This window comes from Mustela putorius, unplaced genomic scaffold (assembly GCF_011764305.1).
Source record: "Mustela putorius furo isolate JIRA1106 unplaced genomic scaffold, ASM1176430v1.1 tig00000281_pilon_pilon_pilon, whole genome shotgun sequence".
Taxonomy (NCBI): domain Eukaryota; kingdom Metazoa; phylum Chordata; class Mammalia; order Carnivora; family Mustelidae; genus Mustela; species Mustela putorius.
In genome coordinates this window covers 21,462,567-21,475,712 of record NW_025421343.1, presented here as the reverse complement: position 1 = coordinate 21,475,712, position 13,146 = coordinate 21,462,567, and the positions used below count along the sequence as shown (strand labels likewise).

Here is a 13,146-nt window from a genome sequence, read left to right as displayed (position 1 = left end):
CTACATGCTTCTCCCTATTTAATATATGAGAATGGGTGTTAGGAGTCAGGATGCCCAGGTTCTAGTCTTAGCTTTGCCCTCTTTCCCCACTGTAGGATGACCCCCAAACTCCCTCAGTTTAATTGTACATAAATTAGCATAGTTGAATGCTATGCAATATCACTGTATTCTTATTCTTATTCCACATTTGGATGTACACTTACACTTTCAAAAAGCACTGGGTGTGGTGAAAAAATAATGAATACTGTTTTTCTGAAAATAAATAAATTGAAAAAATTTTTAAAAAAAAGGTTTTATAACCTTTGATCCATTAATTCCACTTCAAGTAATTTATCCTAAAGAAATGCATGTGTATGCAAAGTTTACATACAAGTATGCTCATTGCATTGTTAATAATGGCAGATAATTTGAAATAACTCCAGTGTTTATTTTTTATGGAGTTATGTAGATAAATTATGGACCATTTATGCAATATAATACCACTGAGCTATTATAAAGGGCAAGGCTTGGAAATATACATATATAATATGTATAAATCTATGTAAGTGTGAAAAGATGCATTATATACATTTATAAGTAGGGAATAAAAAATTTGAAATAGAAAATATATTTCAATCCTATTTTTATAGGATTTATATTGTAATTTTTATAGGATTTGTATTGTGTAATATCCTATATTACAATCTCATTTATATTTACAAAATTATCTCTATATGCAAACATATGAATGGAAAAAATATTGAAGCTTATACACTCAACTGTTAGGGGTTGGGCTATATAAATGACTTTCTACATTACATTTTGAACATCTAGTGTTCAAAATGTTAATTTTTTTTAAAGATTTTATTCAAAATGTTAATTTTTTTTAAGATTTTATTTATTTATTTGACAGAGAGAAATCACAAGTAGATGGAGAGGCAGGCAGAGAGAGAGAGAGAGAGAGGGAAGCAGGCTCCCGGCTGAGCAGAAAGCCAGATGTGGAACTTGATTCCAGGACCTCGAGACCATGACCTGAGCTGAAGTTAGAGACTTTAACCCACTGAGCCACACACGTGCCCCAAAATAAGTGTATTTTTAAAAGAAGTGCATATTTTCTTTCATACTAGATTGAGGTGGGTAAAATAGTCACTTTATCTAGGTCATTGTTCTCAACTGGAGGTGTTTTTGTCCCCACCCCTTCTAGGGGACATTTGGCACTATCTGGAGGTATTTTTAGTTGTGACAACCAAGGAATGAGGGATACCCCTGGCATCTAGTGGGTAGGTACCAGCAATGCTGATATACATCCAACATAGGACAAGACCTGCCCCCACCACATTAGGCCCAAATGTCAATAGTGCTAAGGTTGAGATCTTAGCCATTCGGTCAAGAACAGTGGATAGAAACATACTAATTATGATGAAGAGATTGTTTGAAGTAATTGCTTTTAAAATCTTTGGGGAGTATTATAGTTGAACCTGATAGATATAGTTATCAGAGATCATATTGCTCATCCTATTATTTTTTTTCTTGGAATATTAAAGGACATTACAAAAACTGCTCCAATTAGGTTTACCACAGTTTTATTTTTTGTCATTTTTAAAGGACTTTCACTTTTTATATTCTCTCCTTAAAAATCATGGCTATAGTGAGTAGTTATACTTTAAACCCACTGGCTCAATGGTGTCATCAAGGTGCTATGTCTTTTTCATCCCTAGAGTTTCCTGTTCTTTATGTTGGTTGCATCCTCAGCCTTGTTGCAAGATGCCTATTGCAGGTGTAGGTGCCATAGTTAAATGTGGTAATGTTCAGAGAAAGGAGAGAGAAAGTCTCTTTTTGTGGCTTTGTCCTAAGAACTGCTTGGAGACTTGCTTTCATCTCAATGGCCAGAACTGGGCCATGTGCCTATCACTGCCCTAATTTCAGGGGAAGAGAATTAACTTTATATGGATCCACACTTTCCTGGAGCTGTAGTTGGGGGAGGGATGGTTGGTCAGCTTTCCCTGAGGTAAGGAAGGTAAATTCATGAACAGAATTGGATTATATTTTGTTCTTTTTTTTTTTTTTTTAAAGGAAGGATGAGCCTTGGTTGTTGGGAAGAGAACTCAGTGTCTGCTTCAAAAAAACGTCCCTGTGTGCTCTCAAGTAGCTCAATGACCTCCCATTCAAGGGCAACCCAATCCTGATTAACTCTGCAGTAAGCTGAGTTAGTTCTGGATCATAAACTCCTTGAGAACAGGGATAAAGATTTGTTCATAGACTTATTAATTATTTATGCTTTGACTGCTTTCAAAAAGGACCTGAAATGACTTACAATAAAAAATGCATACAATAAAACTCTTAAAACCATGGTAGCTAGAATCATGTTATGAAAGGTTAGGAATAAGATTCATCTTTTTTACCTTTTATATCAACCAGCTTAGTGCTTTACAGACACACACACACACACACACACACACACACACACAAAATTCTTAAGAATAAATATTGAAATAAATAGCCATCCCAACCCTCAGCTGGGAGCATAAATTTTATGGAATACCCAGAGAATCATTTTACAATTAGCAGGCAGTGCTTCCCTGAGGAAAGGCATCAGAGTTGCTTATCAGGCTAAGGTTGAACAGATTTTTCATGCTAAGGGGAAACAGTACAAATGATGATTGCCCTTGCCATTGGCAGCCACAGATAGATGGATTATTGTCCTTATACTGTTCTTTACAGTGAGGCACTCTTGGCAAAGAACCATCCAGACAGCAGCAACTACAAAGCTCTACCGTGAAAAATATGTGTGTGTCAATTAGTGTGTTACACTGGTTTGTCCCTGTTACCTGTATATCAAGGGGCTCTGGAAAAATCATTCCCACCAGGTAAACTGTAATTTAAAGCACCCAACGTTTCCTCTTGTGTTCTCTACCCCCAACCCTACCCTTCAACCCCAAAATGTATTTCCTTGAAAATGTAAATGTGTGATAGGCTTAATATATTCTTTGTTGGTGTTTAGATTTTAAGTAGGAGCAAAGCCTTTAGCCAAAGACATTTTTCCATTGGTTAGATTCTAGGTATTTGGAGTTCATTTCTGGTAATGGTGAATCAGGTCACTTGGGCCAATCTTTCCACTGGGAATAGTGGAAAAGCTGGATCAATTATGGAAAACAACTGTTCTAAGGCTTAACAAAGTAGTAAGACAGTGACAACTTAGCCATCTGTCGCGGCTGGTGTGACAAATTGACCAGGAACGTGAGGGTAAGAGGATGAAGAAAAGAACTTGAGAAGCAAAGAGATGGGGGCAGGAGGAGCGCTGAGGAGGATGTCCAACAGTGCTAAGTTTATTCAAAGTACTAAGGCCATATATATATAGTGATAATAGGAGAAGCAATACACCTGTGTCTAGTTAAACAACCACGAGTTCCCATAATTAGTTTCACATTTGACTATAAGCAGACCTTGTGACCCCAAATGGCTGAAGCCAGTACAGGTGTTCTGTATTGATACAGCAAACCTGAAAGTAATTTATGGGCTGTACTAGGGCAGCGAGGACCAGCAATGAACTTTTGACCCCAACCGAATTGTTCTCATTTGTTTAGCAAGCATGTGGGAAATCACGTAGGCGAGCGCACAACACATAGCACAGACCCTTTCTCAGTACTACTCAACTTTTCCCGTCCTAAACCTTTTGTTAGGTTATTCAGACTTTAAAAGAGGCACAAGTCAGGGCCTGGTTTGGTCCTCGTCGCAAGCCTTATTGCGGCCTCCCACAGCGATCAAAGATCTGGGAGAAGAACAAAACCCAAAGAGGCAATGCTGGCTTTGGGGGCTGCTTTCTTGAAGAGATTTCTACAGGAGAAAATTCAAAGGCTGAGAAGCTTAAGCAGGGCCTTGATAGTCTTATAGGGCTAGTGCAACAAACACCAGTTAAGGGTTCACTAAGGGGGAGCTCTGCCAAATTCATCAGGTTTTGTGTTCAAACCTCAGAGGTGTACTCCCTAGGAGTAAGGGTAAATTGGAAGTAGATAGGTTTTGGATCTTGTCAGCCCTTGATTGAATTGTGGTGATCTGGAATTGCAAACACCCTTAACCTAGATCCAGAAGCAAATTTAAAACTCCTTAACAGGAAGATGCTGTATTGCAGAGCCTCAAGTTTTCTCTACATTTTCCCACATAATATGAGGAAAACACAAATTTGTGACTTCAGACCAAAACAAGGAAGAGACAGAAGAACCAGACCCACAGGAGATCCAGATGTGGAGTTATGAGACCCTGCGAGACTTTAAAATAGCTATGCTTAATATTTTCAAGAAAAGAAAAGTTGAGATGGAGAGCAAGAGAATATGGCAGATGATATATGAAGAGATAAATGGTGTGGAATTTTCCAGAAGTGACAAAAACCTTCAAGTCACAGATACACACCCCAAGTAGGACTAGTACAAAGAAAATAAGAGGAAAACAGACTAAAAAAGAACACATTCTATAAATCTAAAGAAGCCAAGGTAGGAGGGTGGGGGGAGGAAAGAGAGAGAAGAAAAGAACACATACCAGATGGAAGCAGTAGAAAGTAAACAGTAATATGGTAGTTTAAACGCAAATATATGAGTAATTACATTTCAAGTAAACATGCTAAAAATACTCCAATTTAAAGATAAAGGTGGTCAGACTAGACTTTTAAAACCCCCAAAACTCATTGTCATCTTGCTTATGAGAGATCTATCTCATAAAATGTACACATACATTAAATATAAGGGTACTGAATGTCAGACACTAGAGAGTAAGTAAGGCAGGGTTTGGTACAGGAAACATTTAGTATGCCCGACGGAGCTGCAATACAGAGCTGCCTCTTCTCTCTTGGACTGGGCCTGTCATTTGAAGGTGATTTATTAGGACATCGAGTAACCTCTGATTTATCAGACGTTTTGCCCCAGATTGCATTAATGAATGTCAGCAAGGAATATAGATTAAGGATTCCTAATCTTTTCATGATGAGATAATTTTTTTTTATTTCTCTGAAGTCTTGTATCATTGGATTTTAGGCAAGAATGGAGGTACTGGTGGGAAGATGGGGGCAGGGGGCATTTTTCTCTTTCCTTCCTGAAATCTCTTAAAAACAATGGGGTGAGGTTAAACAGTTAGACAGACTTGGAATCAGGTGAGTTTTTTCAGGTTAAAAGAAACAGTGGATGGCGTTGGTGGTATAGTGGTGAGCATAGCTGCCTTCCAAGAAACAGTGGATGCAGGGGCATCTTGGTGATGAGTTTATTTGGAGAGTTGAAGAAGTAGTGAGAAAACATAGAAAATCATCTCAGTAGGAATCGGGAAGAAGTGAATCTATCTATGTTCATTGCCACTTGGGAGCAAAAGGGGTCATCTTGTCTTCTCTTCAGAAGTTTTTCTCCAGACTTTTAAATACGTGTCCTCTTAATCCCTGCCATTGAGAAAATGCTTCCTTATTAGAGGATAGGGTAAGCAATTTCAGTTGTTATGAGTACTGTTAATATTTGAAACTAGTTTTTAAGATTTAGTTCCATAAAGTAGCCTTTACTGTGATATCATCAGCAATTCAGTTTGATATAATTAATGCTTTATAATCATTATAAGAGTTGTCCATGGTAGTATTATTAGCATGATTATTTTTATCCTAATAGGGCTCTGATATCCCTTGTGCATACTACTGCTTGTTTTGTGTGCTTGGGGAGAGAGGGCATGAGAGGAAATACAGTTTTGGTTTTCATAGTGCTTCCTCTCTCTTCAGTTCCAGCTCATCTACACTTCAGTTTTAATTAAGCTCTGCTTTCATGTCAGAGAATGCTCCATCTAGTTTATTAAAACAATATGGTTAATTCGTTTGGGGATTCATTTACATTGCGGTTGCTGGTCTTAGAATCCAACCAAGACCATTTGGAACAAAAGAAAATCCTGTATTTTTATGTTCCTGGGAGGTAAGGCAACTCACTGCTTCTGTGCCTTCTTTCCACACCGCCAGTATTTACCACAGCCAAGCCTTCCTTGTAAATTTGTTGAATGGAATCCAGAGGTTGAGTATCTATCTGACAGAAGGAGCTTTGGGACACTATATTAACTTCACCCATTCCATTAAATGTATCCCATATTTTGAATGAACTAATGCACCTATTTAAAGGAAACCTTCAGAGAATCTTGTGTAATAAAACAGATTATTCTCGTAATTCAAATAATCCTTCACTCCTTCTCCCAATACATAATTTGTACACAGACTTTGGGTTGAATCTTAGGATTTCATAAATTGTATTTCCCTAAAGTTGGGAACACTTTTAACTTGAAATGTTTCCCAAGAAGTGTTCTTTCCTTCAGGTCATTTACCTATTACATTTATCAATATTTTGGCAAAAGACCAAACATTTCTAAATAGGATGAAAAATAGAAGGTGTATAGCTAGGTGTTTTTTGTTTGTTTGTTTGTTTGTTTTTTAAAGATTTTATTTATTTATTTATTTGACAGACAGAGATCACAAGTAGGCAGAGAGGCAAGCAGAGAGAGAGGGAAGCAGGCTCCCTGCTCAGCAGGGATGTGCGGGGCTCCATCCCAGGACCCTGGGATCATGACCTGAGCTGAAGGCAGAGATTTTAACCCACTGAGCCACCCAGGTGCCCCTAGCTAGGTGTTTTTAATATATCTGTATCTATATCTATATACTAGATACTGAAATCCAGTAAAGAGAATAAAATTACTGTCTTTTTAAAAGCAAACACATGAGCTAAGGGAGGGGGGCAGAGAATCACGGCCATGAGATGACCTGAGTGGAAATCAAGAGTCAGATGCTTAGCCTACTGAGCCATCCAGCTACCCCAAAAGTAAAATTATTCTTTTTTTTTAATGATTTTTTTTTAATTTGCAAGAGAGAGTAAAAGAACATAAGCAGGGCGAGCAGCAGAGGGAGGGGGAGAAGCAGACTCCCCACTGAGCAGGGAGCCTAATGTGAGGCTCAATCCCAGGATCCTGGGATCATGACCTGCCGAAGGCAGACACTTAACCCACTGAGACAGTCAGGTGCCCCTACCCTCACTGATTATTAAGATAATTTTGGGGTGCTTGGGTAGCTCAGTGGGTTGAGTGTCCACTTTCAGCCCAGGCCATGATCCCAGGACTCTGGGATCCAGCCCCACATTAAGCTCCCTGCTCATTGGGGAGTCTGCTTCTCGCAGACCCTCTGCAGCTCTCCTGCTTGCTCTTCCATTTTCTCTCTCTCTCTCTCAAATTAGAAATCAACAACAACAACAACAACAACAACAACCAGTGAGGGAGACTCACTGATGTATGCTATTTACATGGCATCCAACATGGTTTCCTTGTTTTTCTATCCTAGCCACTCACAGGGGATCTGAAGTTTTGTGTAAACATGGGTCAATGAGAAATACCTTTACTTTCCCAAAGCCATCTGTAAATGAGAGGAAAGAAAGCCACATTAAATCTAATCCTAGTCTCTCCAAGCCTGCTCTGATGGTCTTGGCATTCTCTGGTATTGGTATTACGGATTGGTGCTCACTAAGGTGTCACAACATGGACTAGGTAGAGCCATGCACTTTTGTATAATTTCAATTCAATTTCAATTACACTCGAGACTTGCCACCAAACCTGATTAGGTTGATTTCATGTCTTCTTTATCATCTTCAAACTGGATCTTCCTTTCTCCCTGGGATATAGGATCTATTAAAACATTAGTTAGATTCAATAAACACTTATGAGGTTTCTGTTATAAAATAATTGTGCTTCTGGATGGGAAAGTGCAACACGATGAAAACTTGGCATTTTCCTTTTTTGAACCATTGAATTTCCTATATGTGAAAACAAAAAAGAACTAAGGTTTCTGAAGGCTACTTTAACAAAGGGACCCCTTTGTTCATATTCTATGGCTTTCTAGTGAGGAAAGAATAAGAGTTTCAAGCTGGTTGTATCCCACAAGCCAAAAAAGGAATGATTTCAGCATGTCACCATATGGTAATTCCTCCTAGGGCTGCCTGTCACATTTACTCTTTTGCTAGAGTATCCAGAGCTGTCAGAACAGGATTCTATAAGAAATGAATACATCATGGGCCGAAACCTTTCCTTTGAAAAAATAAGATGAATCTAATGGCTGCCAGTAGGGAGATGGGGAGGCAAAACTCTAGAGCTGTGAGGTCTAAGATGGTGAATTTTTAGGAAGACCTACCACTGGAAAAGAATGGGGAAGGAAGTCCAGTAAGCTTGGAGCAGAATTGAATTTGAGTTCTTGTTCTCCTGCTTAAGAACTCTGGGGCCTTAATCTTTTCAGTTGTAAAATGGGGTAATGAATGCCTGAGGATTACTGGATGTTAAGAATAATATATATAAAGTGCACAAAAAGAGCCTCAAATAATGTGGATGATGATGTTGACAACTATTGATAATATCAGTTTTGAAAACTTCTGGAGCAGCTGGCATGAGTACATCTGATTCCCATGGATTTATGCCTGTTCTTTCCTGGAGTTGAATTGGACTTTCCCACAGGCACAATTTACTGTTTATCACAAAGAATCTCATTTTGCTTCCCTTTCCCCAATTCCTTATGGCCTATTCACACCAACTGTGTCCATCATAATGTTATAGTTGGAATATAACCAATTCCACCACCTTGGAGGTTGAACATTTAATTCAAATATTTATTGAGGTGTGACTATGTGCTAAGTGCTAGTAATTCAGTAATAAGTACAAATATAACTTATATACATATATATATATATACACAAATAAGTTATATTTGTACTTATTACTGAATTACCAGCTCTTAGCACATTTAGTGCAAATATAACTTGATTTTTGCTCTCAGGGCACCTATACCCTGGTAGTGGCCCTCTGGAAATGAGACTAATTAACTAATCATCCAAGTCAATATAAAAATCTAACCATAATAATTGCAATAAAGGGAGCTACCTATTGCTATGAAAGTTAATACAGTCTGGGAATGGGAGCTGTGATCTAGAGATGGGAAAATTATAAATTACTGGGTATTTTCAAAATATTTGGTTACAACAGAATTTCTGACGTGAGTTACTAATTGGAGGGGTGGTAACACATATTCACTATGTGTTAAGGCAACACATATTCACTAAAAACTATTCTCTTGACAACCGCTTGTCATGTCCATCTGATCTTTTGATTTTTTTTTTTTAAAGATTTTATTTGAGAGAGAAAGGGAGAACAAGTAGGGTAGAGGGAAAGGGAGAATCAGACTCCCAGCTGAGCAGGGAACCTAACTTAGGGCTCGATCCCAGAACCACAGGACCATGATCTGAGCCACAGGCAGACACTCAACTGACTGAGCCACCCAGGTACCCCCCGATCTTTTAATTCTTAAATAGACTTTTCTCAGCAAAACCTCTAGATGTTAAGAATTATTCAGAGAGAATTTATGGAGAATCAGAAGACAGACTCCTATTACTCTTATTTTTAGGTTCTAATATACATGACTGTTATATGACTTGTAGACCAAGGTTCTGCTATCTTTGCTAAGGGAAATCCCAACAGTCATATATTTCTTCCATGATGCTTGCCGGCTTTTAACTGAGTTAACTTGGGAAAAGTAGTAAAGGTTCTCTGATTCCTTCACTTACTATCAATACAGTTTCTGATTTTGATGGCCTGGATTTTGTGTGCCTTCTAGTTTATGAAAGCTCTTTTTTCTATCTCTGTTTCCCCCCTAGTGTTTGCGATACATTTTAATGCACAAGTGTGGCCCCTTCAAGAGCCTCCTGCTAAAAAAAAAAAAATTAATAAAGTAAGTGAACATTTTTGGGCTTCTTTTAAACCCATTTAATTTTCAGACCCATAGGTCAAGAAAAGAAAAACTAAGTTGGTCCAAGCTAGCCGGCAACCTACTCCAACTCTCTGGGGGTAGAGATTTTGCTTTGTTCAGCCTGTTCTATAGTAGACACTCAATTAATTGAATGATTACCAAGCTCCAAATTTGATTTGATCATAAGCTTATTAACAAGTTTCACTTCTTTCCTTTGGAATCAGGAAGATTGTAAAATAAAACACAACACAGAAATTTGTACTTCTTTTTTGTCTGAGCTATGTTGTATTTTTTTTCTTAGTGTTCACTGTTGATTGTTATGTGTGAATCCTGTCAGACTTTCCATTGTCCTTGGCTCCTTTTATCAACTCACTCCGTATTTCCTCATTACCCTCCATTTTCTCACACTGAGCTGAAACTGGGCAGCATTTCAGGCTGGTTTTCCTGAAGGAGTGAGCTAGAGGGTAGGGATCATAAATACCATGTTGAGGGCACAGGAATGTGAGGTAGGAAAATGCATAATCAGGATGCCACTGGCTGAAGAAAACTAGTCAGTGCCTTTGAAGACAGCTCTAGTTAAGGTTCAAGAGCAGCCACTGCTGTTAGCATAATTACTATCAATGAAAGTGGCAACACCCATGGTGAATTAGGCCTTGTTTCCCAGAATAGCTGAGATTCTAATTGATGACACACAGAGAACATAAGCAAATCAGGCAGGAAAGAAGGTTATTACTTTCAAGTATAAACTACATGAAATGAAAATGAAGAGAAGGAAAATGAGTTTTAGCAGAAAGAAATAACTCTGTGCTCAGAATTAGCTTCTCCCTTTTATGGATATTTTATTCTGTTTTAGGATTGTGCTAAGTGTTTTACATGCATTATCTCATGTCATTGTTTAGTGCTGCTGTGGCCTGGGATAATTGGGTCTCCCTTTGCTTGGTAAGGAAACTGAGGCTTAGAAAGCTTAAGTAGTAGACGATGGGAGCAGGTGACCTAACTACAAAAAACAAAAAAACAAAAAAAACAAATTATAGCCACTCTGTCTTTTGGGTATCTTATCTGGGTCACAGCTACAGTAGTCCTTGATCACAGCTGTAATAGTACTTTTCCTTCAGTTACTTCCTGTTGTTCATTAGAATGATGTAGTTGTACATATTTTTGGTTCTTTTGAATTCATCATTACTTTTGGATTTAACCTCAAACTGGGTACTTGGGCGAAAGAAGTACAAGGGCATTTTTTAAAATAGCATAATACCTTTTTTTGTACTTTTAAAAAAAATCTTTCTTTCTTTTTCTTTTCAGTGTTCCAGAATTCATTGTTTATGCACCACACTCAGTGCTCCATGCAATACATACAAGGGCACTTTTACTCATTAACTCTTCTTTTAATGATTTTGGGTAGAGAACATGATAGTCAATTTAGCAGATGGAGAATTGGGTTTGAATGTAAACAGATGCACTAAGTTGTTACATATGAAAATATGTAACAATAAGACTAAGAGAAACTGAAGTAGTGATAGCAAGAGGAGGGAAAGGAAAGAAAACTGGAACATACATCCAAAGATTAAGACTCTATCAAGTAAGAGTACATCAAACTTCTATAGTGAAGACACTATTGTCTTTCCAGCTCCTGTCTCAAGTCAGACATAAAGACAATTAAAATATGAATCGCTCTCTTGATCTAGTAATGCTTCACATTGACATTTAATTTTGAACAAAACCCCAAATGCAGGTGGTGGTCTGTGGAACAATGTTCCATGCTTGTAATCTACCTGCTCTTCCCTGATAGGGGAGCACTCAAGAGGAAGAGTAAAAAGAGGGCAGAGTGGGGGACTGAGGCACCAAAAGAGAGGAGAAATTTTGCTGACTTTCCTTTGGCAAGATCAGTCCTAAATGGATCCCATGCTTCCAGTGCCATGGGAGATGGGAAGCATTTTCTGGAAGTTTTCAATGCCATCAGGTGCCTGAGATTCTTTTCTGGGTGTTTAAAAAGCCATGAAAATGCTCACCTCATTTGTTAAATATCTACTAGGTCAAAATGAGCTAGTTTTAATGTGGAAACAAAGATTACAAACTTCTGTCTGATTCCAAATTCAAAGCTCTTATGGATTCTCCTCTCTTCCACTCAGCCACCTTCTTTGCTTTTAGGATGCCAAACTGAAAGGCACAAGCTACACACTAGCCATGGGACAGAGGGACGAAACAGTTAACTGTGCCACGTGTTGTAGTCCATATACTTCAGATTGCTCAGCATGCTTGGGGACTCACTCTAATAAAACACCATGGTTAATTGAGAGGTACTAGCTGCCCCCAGATGGATGCCCAACTTTTGAAATATACTCCAATTAAACTTAATTCAATTTTTCTTTGATGGTAACACTTGAAGATCATGCAATTAGTGTTTCTGTCATCATTAGGAATATAAATTCTCATCATACCAGCAAATTGTGGAAGCAGTGGTTCATGGAGAGCTTATATTAAGGGACTGTCATTGAACCAGTATTTACTCTCTGAGGGTAGCTAACACTGGGGAGATTCTGCTGGTGGCAAAGGACATGACAACTCTAGAGGAGATGGGCAGAGGAGGCCTTTTCTAATGTTTGCTATCATTGACACGGTGCCTACTTGAACTGATTTGTAAACTAACAACATTGACTTCAACCATGTTGGTGTTCCTGGGTATTGAGTTATAAAAACCCACTGTCACTATACAGGATGCTTCAAAGGTGCACACTTTGGTTGGGCTGTGAACAGTGACTCACAGGCCTGGTTTTGAATCTGCGTTGGTGCTGGCTCATTGAAGGAAGGATTCAAGTTTCTGTTATGGCTATGGTGAATTAAAATCTCATTGAATTCCACGGGCATTTAATCATGCATCTAATGTGGACAAGGTTCTCTGCCAGGTGATGTAGAGGTACAGCGTTAAAGGATAAGGGTTAGTGCTTGGTAATCCAGATTTCCTGGCTCTGTGAAGCTCTTAGCAGAGCTCCCTGCATTATAGACAGAGGCAAACAAGCTCATGATTGTGAAATGTTGACTTTCTCTCTTAATTCACATTCCCCTCCCCGCCTCCCCAAATCAGACCCTGCTGGGAGTAGTTTATCTGGGAAGATATCTCAGGAAACACAGCTGAGGAAATGAGGTCGGTGACATGAGGAAGGGAGAAAAGCCAATAGAACGTTTGTTTAGAAGCAGGTTCCTGTCTGGACAGGTGGGGATGGATCCCACTGGAGCTCTCCGAAGTACCCTTTGGTACACATGCTGAGTTGTCCTACCAGAGGATGGGGGTTTTATATACTTCCTGACTACATTCCCCATAAGCTGGGGATTATTCCCAAACTCAGCAACTCCACAGCACTTCCACAGGCTAGCAGGTGCTCCCAGTGTTG

General features: G+C 38.8%; 1 long non-coding RNA gene across 2 annotated transcripts in view; it reads left to right on the top strand.

Annotated features, from left to right (window-relative positions):
• The window catches only part of LOC106007117, a 188,437-nt gene that overhangs the window by 130,988 nt on the left and 44,303 nt on the right, over nt 1-13,146 (top strand). The window lies entirely within an intron of this gene.